The sequence below is a fragment of the Bubalus kerabau genome, chromosome 6, assembly GCF_029407905.1.
Source record: "Bubalus kerabau isolate K-KA32 ecotype Philippines breed swamp buffalo chromosome 6, PCC_UOA_SB_1v2, whole genome shotgun sequence".
Lineage (NCBI taxonomy): Eukaryota > Metazoa > Chordata > Mammalia > Artiodactyla > Bovidae > Bubalus > Bubalus kerabau.
The window spans coordinates 33,877,250-33,892,537 of record NC_073629.1 but is presented as its reverse complement, the minus strand read 5'-3'; positions in this window follow the sequence as shown (position 1 = coordinate 33,892,537).

Sequence of the window (15,288 nt, the reverse complement as noted above, 5' to 3'; positions counted from 1 at the left end):
GAGTGTGTCTGGTCTCAGGACACCCACTGGGGGTGCCAGGCCTCTTTCTGAGCACAGCCTGTGGTGGTCTCCCTTGGACTTTTATTTCTGCGGAAAGGCCCAGCCCTGCATCCCCTCTGCTGTCCCACTTCCTGCACTGCTGACCTACACCCCTGCTCCCCTGCCCACATATGTGCACTGACGCAGACACATGCACGTCACAGGGTTTTACGGTCTGCCCGGCTGGGCTGTGGGGTCCTGGCTGGCGGCTGTGGTCCTGGAGGAAGCCCATGTGCACTGCTGAGGCCGCCTCAGGGGCGGTGAGTAACAGGGACGTACTCCTTCCTTGTGTCTCCCTGCCCGGGCCTTCCTCCACCACAGGTGAACCGTCCTCCCTGGGCCCTGCTGCTCCCCTCCGGCATGTGCACTTCTGCCCGCATCAGTGAGCTCGTGCAAAGTATGGGGCCCCAAGAGGTCAGTCGGCCTCCACACGGCTGCTGTGGGTTCAGCCTGTGGCCAGCCCGCTGGATCAGAACTGCAGGCCTCCCATGCCCCTCCCAGCACGTGTTACCAGTTCCCAGTGAAGCCCCCGATCCTGCTACCTCCCTGTGAAATGCAGACAGTGGTGGTTCATGAGGCCGTGAGTGAGTTCCCTCCAATAGTCCCCTTCCAAGGGTCAAGAGCAGGTCTATGTGTGACCTTGAGGAAGCCTCTGGCCTCTGCTCAGCTGGAGGAGAGATGGGAGCTAGCCGGCAGGCCACTGATTTGGGGCACAGAGGGGACCGTGACCCAGGACCCTGGCCAGGCTGTGTGTGCCCCACTTCTATTATAAATACGGCATCTTCTCTAGAGGCTGAGGGTTGCCTGAAGTTCAAAGCAGTTTGTCTGGGTGTCACACCACTGGCCTCCATCTGGTGTACAATCCCAGGCCCCCTCAGCCCTCCCATCTGGACCCTGCCCAAGGCTCGCCCGGGCGTGGTGGTGCCCATAGCCGTGAGCACTGACTACTGGTTGCAGAATAAAAGCATGAACAAGGGTCAAATGGCTGTGTGTTCCTGCCGTGCCTGGGGACGTGGGAAGGGGGCAGGGCCGGGCCCTGTCCGGGTAGGAGAGGGATGTGACTGGAATCCCTCCTCCCCTCTGGGGCAACTTTTTGGAGAAAGTGGATACAGGGTCCGTTTGCATGAAGGGTTCGAGGCAGCTCAGTGGGCTCTAGGCGATGAGGAGGGTGTGGCTCAAATGGGTTTCTGGGTTGGAGGCAGGAGGCCTTGTGAGCTGAGCCCTTTTGTCCCTTTTGTTGAGTGTCAAATAGTCGATGCCACCAGGCACCACGTGTGGGTGAGAAAGTTTGCTTCAGGGACGGGCTGGTGAGGCCCTGATTCTGTGTCTGAACCAAGGACTGGAGTATCCTTTAAGTGCTAGCCCTATGGCCCTTCCTGACCTCAATTCTTAGTCTGCTGCTGCTGCTGCTAAGTCATGTCAGTCGTGTCTGACTCTGTGCGACCCCATAGATGGTGGTCCACCAGGCTCCTGTCCCTGGGATTCTCCAGGCAAGAATACTGGAGTGGGTTGCCATTTCCTTCTCCAAATTCTTAGTCTGGGAAAGTGCAAGAAGCCTCCAAGGAGACTGGTTTCTGAGTCCTTGGTCCATGGGATTTTCCAGGCATGAATACTGGAGTGGGTTGCCATTTCTTTCTCCAGGGTATCTTCCCGACCCAGGGATCAAACCCAGGTCTCCCGCATTGTAGGCAGACGCTTTACCGTCTGAGCTACCAGGGAAGCCCAGAGCGGCAAAGGCCTGCGCAAATGTGCTAAGTTTCCCTCTCAGCTGGTGGAGTCTGGTGCCATCTAGTGGCTGACATGGGGGTGGCACAGAAGAGCTGAGGAGGAATACATGGCAGCATCAGAAAGAAGGGAGCTCTCAGAGCAGATGGGGACCACTCCCCAGACATCCCGTGTGTTATATTCAATCAGAGATTTAGAGGGACAATGCTTCCACCTGGGTGAAGAGGCATGCCAGGACACATGTTTAATTGCTCTTTTGCTTCCAGTTCCACCCTACAAATTTCTTTCCTGGAAGCCTCTGTCATCTTCCTGTGAGTCATCACCTCTCACGGGTTCTCCAGGATTAGAAAAGTGGTGCTGGATGGGGGTCAGAGGAAAATGATTGGGTGCTTCCCCTCCCGCCACCCCCCACCACCTGCCAGCCTGTCTGTGTGCAGCAGAGCACTGCATGGGAAGAACTGCTTGTCTTCCCAAATCTTCCTTTTCTTTGCTGGTCTTGATGGTTTGTGCTCCCACCGCCCCCTACTATGAAGTCTGAAGCTTGAGGGCAGTCTAGAACTGTCTGCCTCTCTGTTATTGTCCCTTGTCTCTGACTTCCTTGTCAAATGATCACCAAGCTCTCTTTCTTTTACCTCCTGAAAGTCTCTCGGTTCTGCCCCTGTTCCCTCTAGTCCGGGGCTGTCTGAGCCCTCACCCTACTCGGTGTGGTTCATGGCAACTGTTTCTACCTACTCTCTCTGCCTTCAGTTTCTCCTTAGAATCCACCCCTGCATACCCACCAGTCATCCTTCTAGGCAACAAATTTGCCTGGTTCTTTCCTCATCAAAAATTCCCCCAAAGGCTTCTCTGCAACAAAGGAGAAAGCTTGTCTTGTCCGGAAGCAAAAAGCTCCTTGTGGTCTGGCCCGGCCACCCTCTCTCTGCTCTCCTACTGTCTCCACCAGCCCTCCCAACCTCAGGACTGTCTTGGTTTGTGGAAGACGCCACGTGTATCTTTGCCCAGGCCATTCCCTCTGTGGGGAATGCCCTGCTTTCCTCTCATGTCCTGTGACTTCAAGGCATCCTGCAGATTAACCCACATGCGTCCCCCACCTCCACCTGCATCCATGGACACAGAGTGACTGGGACACACCTCAGGCCCTGAGTTGACCCTTGTTCTCAGAAGCTCTCATGTTTCTGTCAGCCTCCACCGCAGGAGAAAGAAGGGCAGTGTCTGAGTCCTGTTTGTGTCCCCAGGGTTGAATGGTGAAGGTCGTGGCTGGAGCAGCTGCACAGCCAGAGGACAGAGGCTTGGGACAGCTGACTCTGGGTAGGAATAAGGGTGAAACAGGATCCACTCCTTGTTGGCTTCCCCCTTGGTCCTCTGACACCCCTCTCGACCTCCATAAACTTCCACTGATGTTTTCCACTCAAAGTTTATAAAGAAAGGCTCCTGTGGGAGCCTGGAGCCAGCCACAAGCCTGAGAGAACAATGTGTGGGCCTCAAAGGGACCACTGGGCCTAGGACAGCAGGAGGGTCACAATCTGGGGCCCTCCATCTAGAATATTCTTTCTTGTGTTAGACCCCTACTTGGAAGGCTCTACTGCCCATGGATCATAGGTATATTAGATTTATTTAAATATGAGTATGACTTGGAGGAAAAATACGGGTGTGGTTTTTAAAAGGGATCAGAGCCCCCAGAGTGGGCTCACGTCGTCAGGGGCAGGAAAAGCCCCTGGCCTAGTGAGAACAGAGGGGCCTTAATTTGGGGACTGAAGATTAGTGAGGAGGATTAACTGGATCTAAGCAGAGAGACAGGCTGATGAGTAAGAAGCCGTGGGCATAGCTCTGACAGAGACAAGGCATAGAGAAACCTGTGAGGTTTCGTCATGAAACTAAGACCCGAAGACCAAGTAAACAAATCTGTCAAATGGCAGCTTGACATTTTCTTGTCATTTTGCATTTGGCTCGTTTGGCAACTCTCACAGAATTAGCAGCAAAGTTACCTTGCTACCAGGGTGGCACAGCGGTAACAGCACAGACTGCGAGTTTGGACCCTGGTCAGGCTATTTATTAGATAGGAACTGTGGACAAATTACTAAGCCTCTCTACCTCAGTTTCCCCATCTGTAAAATGGGCAAGAATAATAATAATAGTGTAACTGAGCAGGATCCTATGGGCTTTGCCTGGACAGACATCTCCATGTCCTCTGACTACCTCTTATTTGTAGAAAAACTTTCACCTCCTAGGCCTTGCTAGAGTTCCAAAGAATAAATTTTATTTGAGAAGTGAGAAAATGCAGAAAGGAAAACAGTCAAATGAGACAAATAATAATAGTTTAGCCATTAAACAAAGTCAAGGACATTTAGTTCCCCCTCAGGGGCTCTACATAATATCTCGAGCCATATCCTTTGAGTTGTTTTGCAGATACTGAAACCCCCACCAGGTGGAAGAAGTTAACTGACTGTATGCTGCCCAGAAGCACAGAGACCCCAGACAGGCTGGAACCAGAAGGTTGATGATGTTGACTCCCCATGACCTCACTACTAACCAAAAGAAGAATGTCTATGAGCTGATTACACACCCTGCAACCCTCTCCCTCACCCTGTCTTTATTTTATTTTTCTGGCTGTACCTTGTGGCGTGCGGGATCTTAGTTCCTCACCCAGGAATTGAACCCATGCCCCCTGCAGTGGAAGCATGGACCATCAGGGAGTTGGACCATTGGACCATCAGGGAACTCCTGCTTACCTTGTCTTTAAAAGCCTGCCCCTGGAAAGCCACTGGGGTGTTCGGATCTTCTGAGTCTCAGCTGCCAGGACTTCTTGTTTGGTGCCCTGCAATAAACACTGTACTTTGCTTCACCACAACCTGTCTTGGCTCTACTGCACTTGGGCAAATGGTCCCAAGTTTGGTTCAGTAACAATAGTATCTGCCCCTTTGGGTTGGTGTGAGGATTAGATGTTAGTGCACAAGAAGAGCTTAGGGCAGCCTTGGCCAGTGGAAGCTCCATGGGAATGTTTTATACATTTTTTGTTTATTTATGAAGACGTCCCAGTTAGCACTGGGATCTGTCTGCCTGGCTCACTAAGCCAGTTACCTGAGGCATCTCCCCCGCGAGAGACTCATAAAACTGCCAAGGAGAAACAAGCACCGGCTCTTGGATACGTTTCACTTTCCCAGAATTTGAACGCAGAAGGAAGAAATCTCAGTTTGTTCGGCCTGTGTGCCATTATTATGATGTAGTTTAAAAGCACAGGTTTATGTGGGAAAAGCTTAATAACACTCCGTTTGGGAACATAGCTACACAAATCTTATCTAAGAGCTTCTTAATACCCTGCTTAAACATATGAGTCACTGTTTCCAAGTGAAATGGAATGTTTGCTCAATATGGGCTATGATCTTAATACTGCGTTATACAATTTTTTTTTTCTAGGAAAAGCATAAGGAGTGTGGGCTCTGAATTTTATTCTGGTTATTCTCAGATTGTGTTCAAATTAAACCTGCCAACGCGTGTGTGTCCCCTGAGATAAGCAGCTCAGGGCTGGTGACCCCAGGACTAGGAAATGTCGTTTACCTTGTAGACTTGCAGATTCCAAACCTTAGTGTACATAGAAGCCCAAAGGGTGATGCTAAAATGCTGTTTCCTGGGTTACCTCCAGAGACTCAGATTCAGTGGGGCCTACAATAAGCCCCCCTCCAGCTGTGACTGATGCTGGTGGTCCCGGTGCCTCCTTTTCCAAAAAAATGCTGCCCTACCCTGTCTGTCTCCCCAACCTCCAGAGGAAATAAACATACAATGAAGTTCTACTTTTCCCCCAAGGGACCGAGAGACTAGTTTCCATTAGGAAAAGCTCCAGTCAAGCTAGAGCATGGGCTTAATATTAAAACAAGGACGAGCAGGACAGGAGGGAAGGCAGGGAGAATGTGATGGGGTCTGCGTCCATCCAGAATTAGGTTTCAAAGTTTGTGCAACTGTCCCTGGGGAAACCTCAATCGCTGAAGTGAAACCAAGGGGGAAGAGGAACACAAGGAGGGGGCCACTGTGAGGAGAGAGGGGAGGCCCCCCATGGGGCTATAGTTTCCGCTCACTTGAGGGCGGACAGCTGGGGCCCCACCTGGAGGCTGGGAAGCCCTGCAGGTGAGGAGGCAGCGCTGGCTGCCCCGAGACCCCAGCCAAGAGGCAAACACGTGTCCTACATATGTTCCCAGGCCCCCATCTGGGGCCCAGCTGTGGAAACCTGGACCTGAGCTGCCAAACGGGATGCTCTGTGTCAGCAGGGGATGTTTGGGAGACGGGGCAGCAGAAAATGGGGCCCAGGCCCCATGGCTCGGGGTTGTCCTGCCCCAGGAGCCTGCTGGGGATGGAGAACTTTGCAAGGAGCCCCTGGGCCGAGGCAGCCCACAGCTCACTCCCAGGTGTGGGGAGTGAGAGCTCACACCTCTGAGAGCTCACTGTGGGAACTGCCTACCTGACCTCACTAGCTTCCAGGAAGGGACACTGAGAAGGGGCTCAACGAGGCCCTGGGAGAGGCGAAGGGATGACTGTTTTGGGGGTCAGGTAGAATTACGCTCTTGGGAGGATTTGGTCCCAGCGGGGTGCTGAGCACCAGCCGGGCTCCCTGTAGAGTCTCCGGCCCCAGGGTCCTCACTGGCAAGGGCAGCTGTGAGGTAACTAAGGAGTGCTGTCAGTGGTCTGCTCTCCAGGTGTTTGTTCCTTCCTTCCATGAGGGCCTGTGGGCAAGGCTACCTACAGCCACCACGGCCCTGGACAGCCTGCACTGTCCCAGGAGCCCTGGGCCAGGGGACACCCATGGGGATAGCAAAGTCTGGGGGCCGGGAAGGGCTTTGCTGTTTGCCCCAGAGATGCCCTGAGCCCCTGGGGAGCTTGGGATGATCAGAAATAGGGTCCTGTGCTGCCCCTAGCATCTCCCAGATGCTGCCCCTTCCCTCCCAGCCCCCACCTGCCTTCTGCCCTCCACGGCGTGCTCTGTCCTCCCTCTGCCCTTCCGTCTGATGGTCCTGCCCCTCCCGGTGACACTGGGGCCAAAGGCTCAGATTCTCAGCTCAGCTCCGTTAGGGCTGAGGCCGCTCTCAGAGTCTGTTTGCACCTCTGCTACATGTGGACAGCAACTCTGGCCATCTCGCCAGTTCGTTGTGAGGTAGACCCCACAGCAATGTGGCCCCAACCTTCTCTGGTGGTGGAGCACGGTGGGGGTTGTTCATTAGGTACCCAGAGTCCTGTGTTCCATCGCAGAGATGCTGGGTCCCGATTCCTGGAAAGGGGACCCTTGGGAGGCTGGGGTTTTAGCCACAGGAAAAATGTTGGAAAGCTGTTAAGCAAGGAGACCCCAGGGACCCCCTCTTCTTGGGATGACCTTGGCTCTGCCCACCACTAGCTGCCTGGGGAACCTCAGGGAAATAGCTTCTTTAACCTTCCTCCTCAGTGAAACGGCGTTCCCACTGGGATTCCCCTTGCAGGGTTGTCATGAGGCTGGAATGAGGTGGTGCGAACCCCAGGCCCAGTGAGCTCGTGTACGGACAGCACTCTGCAGGCTGATTGAGGACTTGTTCTGCCCATAGAAAGTGGGTTTTGTGCCCCTTCAATAAAGGATGGTGTCTGCATTAATCAGTCACCAAGAGCAAGTACAGAAACTGGATGTTGAACTTAGCGCAGGATGAAACAGCCTGTGCCCCGTCCCACCTCACCTAGCATGAAATGGGCTAGGTGGGAGGCAGGCTGACCTCCTCCAGGGAGGCAGCCATCAGAGCCACTCTAGAACCCTCCCTCCCAGTACACCTCTGGTGTCTTTTTAATTTTTTTTAAATGTTTTAAACACCATCCCAAATAGACCCACCCAGGACTTTAGTGCCCAAGGCAGCCCCCTTCATTCCATAAACCACCGCGTGGAGTCAGCCTGTTTGGTTCAAGGTGAAGATTTTAACCCAGGCTATTTATAATTCCCGCGATGGAGCGGGTGTCAGTTTCAAAGCAGTCACGCCAGATGTCGGTTTGGAAGCTGAAAGGGAGACAAGCATTATTATAAATTAATGTTGCCAGTGATTAATATTTGATATTTTAAACACACATTCATCTGGGAGGAAAAAAATCCCCTTTAATTAGCGTGGCCGGCTGTCATGCAGTTCTCCCCTTGACGACCGGCTGCCACAGGTCTTCCGGTGTAGCTTCAGGCAAAGACCTGACTGAGGGAAGGAAAAATGAGCCATGAAGTCAGGTTGTCTGTAGACCTGCCTCTTCAGGCGGGTTCTGTCAGGCTTGGGCATCCTGCACTGCCTTCACTCAGCCCATCCTTTCTCCTCTGTGCCTCCCGCTCCAGTTCTGGGCTGGGAAAACCACAGGTTGGTTCCATCACAGCCTAGGAGTTAGGATTTCTTTTGAGTCTGGGCTCTGCCTGAAAGTGAGGAGGCTCACTGGAGGCCGACGATGTGGGCTTGCCTGCAGACCTGTCTTATTTTGTCTGCACAGTGTAAATAAAGTGACTTGTATTTAAAATTTGGTATATTTCCCCCAAACCCACATTTCCTATCAAAGTGTTAAAGTGCAAGTGTTAGTCCGTCAGTCATGTCCGATTCTTTGCAACCCCGTGGGCTGAAACCTGCCAGGCTCCTCTGTCCATGAGATTTTTCAGGAAAGAATACTGGAGTGGGCTGCCATTTCCTTCTCCAGGGAGTCTTTCAGACCCAGGGATGCAACTCCTGCATTGCAGGCAGATTCTTTACCATTTGAGAATGTGGGAAGCCCCTACATTTCTTATACCTCTTAGAAAATGATGAATCCTGGCATCCTGGAATTCGGTTCCCACAGTGGCACTAACTGGAGGGTGTGGTATTCAGCTGTAGAGGGTTGTTTAGACACATCTGAACTCGCCACACCTGTGTCGAGGTCTCCACCACACCTTTCTTAGGGTGGCCACCGGGTGACTGGGGTTTACATCTGATCTGAAAATAATTTGTTTGATCTACACAGTGCTGGCTGCGTTATGCTTAAAATTTTTGGAAGGCAATTAAATTAACTGTGTATTTCTATTTTTTGATATTTACTTTAAAAATTAGAATTAGAAACACAGTCTCCAGTACCATATAGGCGCATATCATATGACTTGCTTCACCCATAATTTAGTTAAAGCGAAGATTCTCTGGTAGAATCTTTGGCAGATGATTTCTCCATTACCTGCCTGGCCCCTGTGGGCATCTGAGCTTTCTCCTAGTGCTCAGTGTCACCAATCCTCAGGTTTCTCATCCATTAAATGAGACCCAAGCAGGGTGGAATGGAAAGATCACGGGTTTTGGAGTCAAACTGGTCCTGGATTGAAATCCTGGCAGTATCCTATTCTGATTTGGGAGCTGGGTAAGTGACAACTTTGTTAAGCTTCATTTTTCTCATTTATAAAATATGGGTAAAGATATCCACTCTGTATGTTTTTGGTGGTGATTAGAAGAAAGGAGAAAAATATTAATAATAAGGGCTTATGTTTTTTTAATGCCTACTGTCCACTAAGGGGCTTCCCTGGTGGCTCAGTGGTAAAGAATCCCCCTGCCAATGCAGGAGACTCGTGTTCAATCCCTGGGTGGGGAAGATCCCCTAGAGGAGGAAATGGCAACCCACTGCAGTATTCCTTCCTGGGAAATCCCATGAACAGAGGTGCGTGGCAGACTATAGTCCATGGGGTCACAAAAAAGTCGAACATGACTTAGTGATTAAATACTAAGAAGCACATACCATAAATTTAGCATGCTAATCATTTTAAGTGTACAGTTCAGTGGCATTAAGTACATTTGCATTCTGTGCAGCCATCATTACCTCCATCTCCAGACCTATTTTCATCTTGCAAAACTGAAAAATCTATACCCATTAAACAATTATGCCCCATTTCCTTCCTCCCCCCAGGCCCTGACAACCACCATTCTGCTTTCTGTCTTTATGAATCTGACCTCTCTAAGTACACCATGTAAGAGAAAATAAAGCATGTATGGTCAGATTTCAACATTTTCGATATCTGAGTTGAGGGTATCAGGAATTCTTTGTACTATTTCTGTACAATTTATTTCTAAATTATTTCTAAAAAAAAAAACCTCTGAGCTTCCCTGGTGGCTCAGAGGTTAAAGCATCCACCTGCAATGCAGGAGACCTGGATTCCATCCCTGGGTTGGGAAGATCCCCTGGAGAAGGAAATGGCAACCCACTCCAGTATTCTTGCCCGGAAAATCCCATGGACAGAGGAGCCTGATGGGCTATAGTCCATAGGGTAGCAAAGAGTCGGACATGACTGAACGACTTCACTTTCTTTCTAAATAAAAAGATTTTAAAGACTGAGACAATCCAAAGACCTCTTCAGATAAATTCCACAGTCATAAATTTGACATTCAGCACATTCAGAAGAAAGAAGTTAGAAACCAAACAGCAATAGAGCATGCTACTCAATACCCAGAGCCCCACTCTGGGAAGCTATTGAGCTGGGGTTTGGGGAAGAGGGGCTGGCAGGTCGCTTCTAAATCCCACGTGGGGTTGCTTTTCAAGTAGGGAGTTGAAAAGAGGAGGAAAAGTAGGGGGAAGACAAGAAGAAAGGGATGAGAAGATTCTCTGGTAGAAGTCAGGCCCCTCCCAACGATTCCTCCACTTTCACAAGATGCCTGCACAACATGATGGGACAAACCAGGGCTAAAAGGGGGCAGAGAAGTTGGCTGTGGAGAACATGAGCCACTGCAGGACAACAAAACAGAATCTCTCTGTCATACATCTTGAGATCATGAATGTCTGCATTATAAATAGAGTTTTAAAGAATCACTAAATAGTTGGGGAGGAGAACTCAATCCAAAACTTCAACTTCAAAAGCTTCATGACATTGGATTTGGCAATGATTTCTTGCATTTGATGCCAAAAGTACAAGCAAAGAAACAAATTAGATTACAGCGAAACAAACAAAAAACATTTGTATATCAAAGGACACATCAACAGAGTGAAACTGCAATCCGCTGAATGGGAGAAAATATTTGCAAACCAAATACCTAATAAGGGGTTAACATCCAGAATATGCAAAGAATTCCTGCAACTAAACAACACGTAAAAAAACAAGTGTTGAAGCCAGAAATTGACATCAATACAAAACTATTACTTAATGTTGATCAAATCCTCTTTCTCAACTATTTGGTGATTCCTTAAAATTGTGTTTATAAAGCAAAACATGACCTTAAGATGCATGACCCAGTGATCCAGAGACTTGGTTTGCTGGGGACCCTGAGTCCTGCATTGGAGTTGGGGGAGGTCACTTTTACCCCTCCCTCTCTCCCATTCTATTCAGGAAGCTGGAATGGGCTTCCCCATTGCATTTTTCCATAACTCACAATGTGCTCTCCTGTGTGTGCGGGGGCCAGGTCCCCAGCCCCAGTGTTCTCATGAGAGGACCCAGCAATTCTGTGATGTGTTGGGCAGACATTCCTAGGGCTCAGGTCACTTGATGCAGAACAAACAGAGGTATGGGTTTGGAGTCTGGGAGCTGGTCTCTCCCAGATTTCTGCTGACCAAGACTGGAGGACTGGCCAGTATGTCACTCACAGGGATCCCTTTGTGGTCAGGAGGGGACAAGGGTGGGGACTTCCACATGTGCCAGCAGTATTTTTCAACATGTTTTCCAGGTTTCCGGCTTTCTGAGATCGCACTCCGGTGAGCTGTTGCAGTTCCTCTGTCCTGCATTAAAGACCCCTGGACTCCTCTCACCTTCTTCAGCCCGAGGCTTGTTGAGTGTGGATGTAATGTGGTCATCTTTGCTGAACTATAGGGTTTTGGTGCTGGGAGGGTCATGTGGTCAAACTAAGAGGATGCACCCCCAAGAATCATATTTTGAATAATATTTTGAGGTACTGATCTATTATTTTTAAAAAATCCTCCCATTTTCTCTTTTCTCTTTTCCTCAGGAAAGGAAAAGCCAGCTCTGCCTCTGTTTGCCTTAGGGAAGATGTGGGCAGGGCAGAAAGCAGAAGGGACTGGCAGAGCAGGACGTTTCTCCTGAAGCCCTGGAAGGACCTGAGGCCCCTCAGAGGATGTAGAAGCAGAGGCAGGGGACGCAGGCAGATTCTGAGTGGTGGGGACCCAGATCCTGCTTCTTGGTGGTGGTGCAGGGAGAAGGCAAGGTCAGGGTGGAGGGTCCATGTGATTTGTCTGGGGGAATATGACCGTGGCGACTTCTAGAAAACTGGGTTGGCTCAGGTGAGATATGGAGGCAACAGGAACCCAGGTAGAGACAAAGGAAGACCGCCACGCACCCCCTACCCCTTGCAAACTTGACCAGCTGGAGAGTCATGTGCATCAAAGCACACCTGCGGGGCGCTGCAAAAACGGCTGAGGTTAACTGGCCCCTTAGTCTGGAGGGCTGGGGGCACAGTGCAGAAATTCAGTTGACTCCTAGAGCAGGAAAAAGAACTGCTGTTTTGGACACAGCAGAGATTGAGACTGGCTCTGTGAGCTTATGAAGCCCATATTTCACAGACGAAGAATTGAGGCTGGGGAATGACTGAGATGTTCAAGGTCACACAACCTCAGTCGTTTATGCCTCCCATTTGTAGGAAGCCTACCTAATAGCAGCACTAGACTCTTATCTTTGACCCTCACATGACCCTCTCAGTGTCATTGTCTCTAGGCTACAGAAGAAGAAACTGAGGCATTGAGAAGTAAAGGGATTCACTCAAGGTCACACCACCACATGGCTAGGGTTCAAGCCCAGGATTGTCCCACACATACTTTCCAGAAACCATGCTCCCCTGCAAACCGATGCTGGTAGAAGAGGTGCCTGGTTCTTTGGATCACAGCAGGGTCACCAACCAGAACCAATCTTTCCCCCACTTGACTGTGGGCTCCCTGGAGGTGGAGATGAAATAAGCTCCCCATCTCCACACAGTGTGAGCTCATAGGAGATGCTCAGGGAAGGGTGCATGTTTGACCTTGTTGCTGCTCACGTCTGAGTGGAGGTCACAATGTTGGGTACCCTGGAGTGGCTGTTCCTGGGCCCTGATTTCGTTTGAGCCACTTTTGTGGGTTAGTTCCCCGACACACGGAATCTAGACCAAGGGGAGTTGTCCCCACCTGGCTCTGGGTAACCACTGATGAAATCTTATCGTGGCTTTTCAAAAAGCTTTTTGAAGTGTTTGGCCTGCTTCCCAGGGATTAGCAGTCCTAACAGTCCTAACATCCTGTGCAGTCTGAGGCAGCCTTCCTGATAGCGTGCACTTGAATGCTGTTAGAATGATCCCAATCTTGTGAATAAACACGGAAAAACCAGTGCTTTGGTTCTTGGCTTTGAGGGTCACCTTCCAGGGCGGAGGGGGCTGAGCCTGAGTTTCTAGGCTTATTGTCCAGGAGTGTTTGCTGCTGGGTCATGCTGGGCCACTGGTAACGTGGAGCTGGTGGGGGGGGAGATGTTGGGGGGGTGGGGTACCGCACTCCTGCCTCATGTGCTGACACCCACAGGTCCCAGCCCCAGATGCTACAGATGGGCCCGCTGCTCATAAGTATGACTATCCCAAGGGATGTCCAGAGGTTGCGAGCAGTGAGCTTGAAGCAGTGCTGCCCCAGACTTGACATTGTAAACTCATGACCCACCCCCCTCTTGCCCCCATAACTTGTCAGGCCCTGTGGTAAGCTATAGCACATCAGACCAGGAGTCTTGTGACAGGACTTTTTTTATGTTCAAGCTCTTTTTCCTTATGAGCAAGAACTCTAACCTCTCCGAGCCTCCATCTCCTCATCTGAGGACATGATAAAGATACGACCATCTATTTATTCCTTAAGTGGTGGCAAGATCAATTGTCCAATAAATGCTCAACCAAGCATTTATTGAGCATCCACCATGTGTCAATGCTGTGCTGTGCTTAGTTGCTCAGTCATGTCTGACTCTTTGCGACCCCAAAGACTCCTCTGTCCATGGGATTCTCCAGGCAAGAATACCGGAGTGAGTTGCCATTACCCCTCCAGGGGATCTTCCCAACCCAGGGATCGAACCCAGGTCTCCTGCATTGCAGGCGGATTCTTTATCACCTGAGCCATCAGGGAAGCCCATCAAGGGTCATGCTGGGTGTTGATGTGTGGGGGGAAGCATCGATTGGATGCAGGGCCGCTGAGAGAGGACATGCTGGCCCTGGTCTGACAGGACAGCCTCCTCAGGGAAGGAAACAAGGAACACGCTGTACCATTTGGTGGTGTTATTTTCTCTCTACTTCCCTGGCTTTTGGAAAGGGAGGGTGCCGTGATGATGCTGGTAGGGTGTTTTTGGAATACTGAATGTGCCCATGGCTGCTTCCTGGGGCCTGGGAAGCAGCAACGTCCTGGCCTGCTGGGAAAGGACAGAGGGGTGGAGCACTGCCATGGCCAGGATGGGGTATGCTTGCCCTCCTGTTGTTTGTTGTTCAGTTGCTAAGTCGTGTCTGACTCTTTGTGGCCCCATGGACTGCAGCACACCAGGCTTCCCTGTCCTTCACCATCTCCCAGAGTTTGCTCAAACTCATGTCCATTGAGTTGATGATGCCATCCAACCATCTCATCCTCTGCTGCCTCCTTCTCCTCCTGCTTTCAACCTTTCCCTGTTTGTCTTCCTAAGGCCTGTCATGAAATACACAGGTCCCCTGTCGACTGGCCTCTTGAGGCCTTTGCAAGTCAAATACATAAACTCCTGGATCTGTCCCTCTCAGAGTCCCCCACCACCTCACCTCCCTGTGTCCAGGGTCCACCTCTCTACTGCCCAGCCTGTCCTCTCTGCTCCAGGTCCATGCCCCCATCTTCCACCTCATCAGGCCTACCTCACTTTGTAGACCTCTGTCCTGCAGAGTGTGGGTGGCTGGCACCTCAGTCTCCCTCACATCCATGGTCCTAAAGCCCCTGCCTTAACCTGACTTGAACCTGATCTTCCAGTTCCTAGTCTCCCTTCATACCTGGGATGTGATCTCCACTTTTGTGGTTGTGTCTTTATTTTCCCTTTAGCCCTGGTTTTCTCCCAGGCTCCAGGCCTGAGAGCATGTCTGGCCTGGACCTTGGGACCCTCTACTTGTCACAAGCCCGTGCACGTGTGCCCCTGAGAGACTCTTCCAGGTCCTCTGTGTGTGGCTCAGACGCCTAACCCATCCCCCAAACCTGACCATCATGTCGTAGCTTCCTCCTTTTCCTCTGTGTGTGGCACACATCTGCCCTCTCCGCCCACCTTCCCCAGGCCTCCCAGTGGCTCATGGGATCTGGCATCTACCCCTCCCCTCCCAACATCCTTCTAACATGGAACCAAGGGCCACAGCCTTGCAGGGAGCAGGGGTCTTGGGCCTGCATCTCTCTTATTTTTTGGAGCTTTAAAAATTTTTTTATTTTTATTTTTTTGACCATGTCACACAGCATGCAGGATGCAGGATTTTTGTTCCCTGACCAGGGATCGAACCTGCGCCCCCTACCCCCCTCGCCCCACATTGGAAGCATGGAGACTTAACCACTGGATCACCAAGGAAGCCCCTGCATCTCTCTTAGATGGAGGTGACAGACTGAACAAGCACCCTT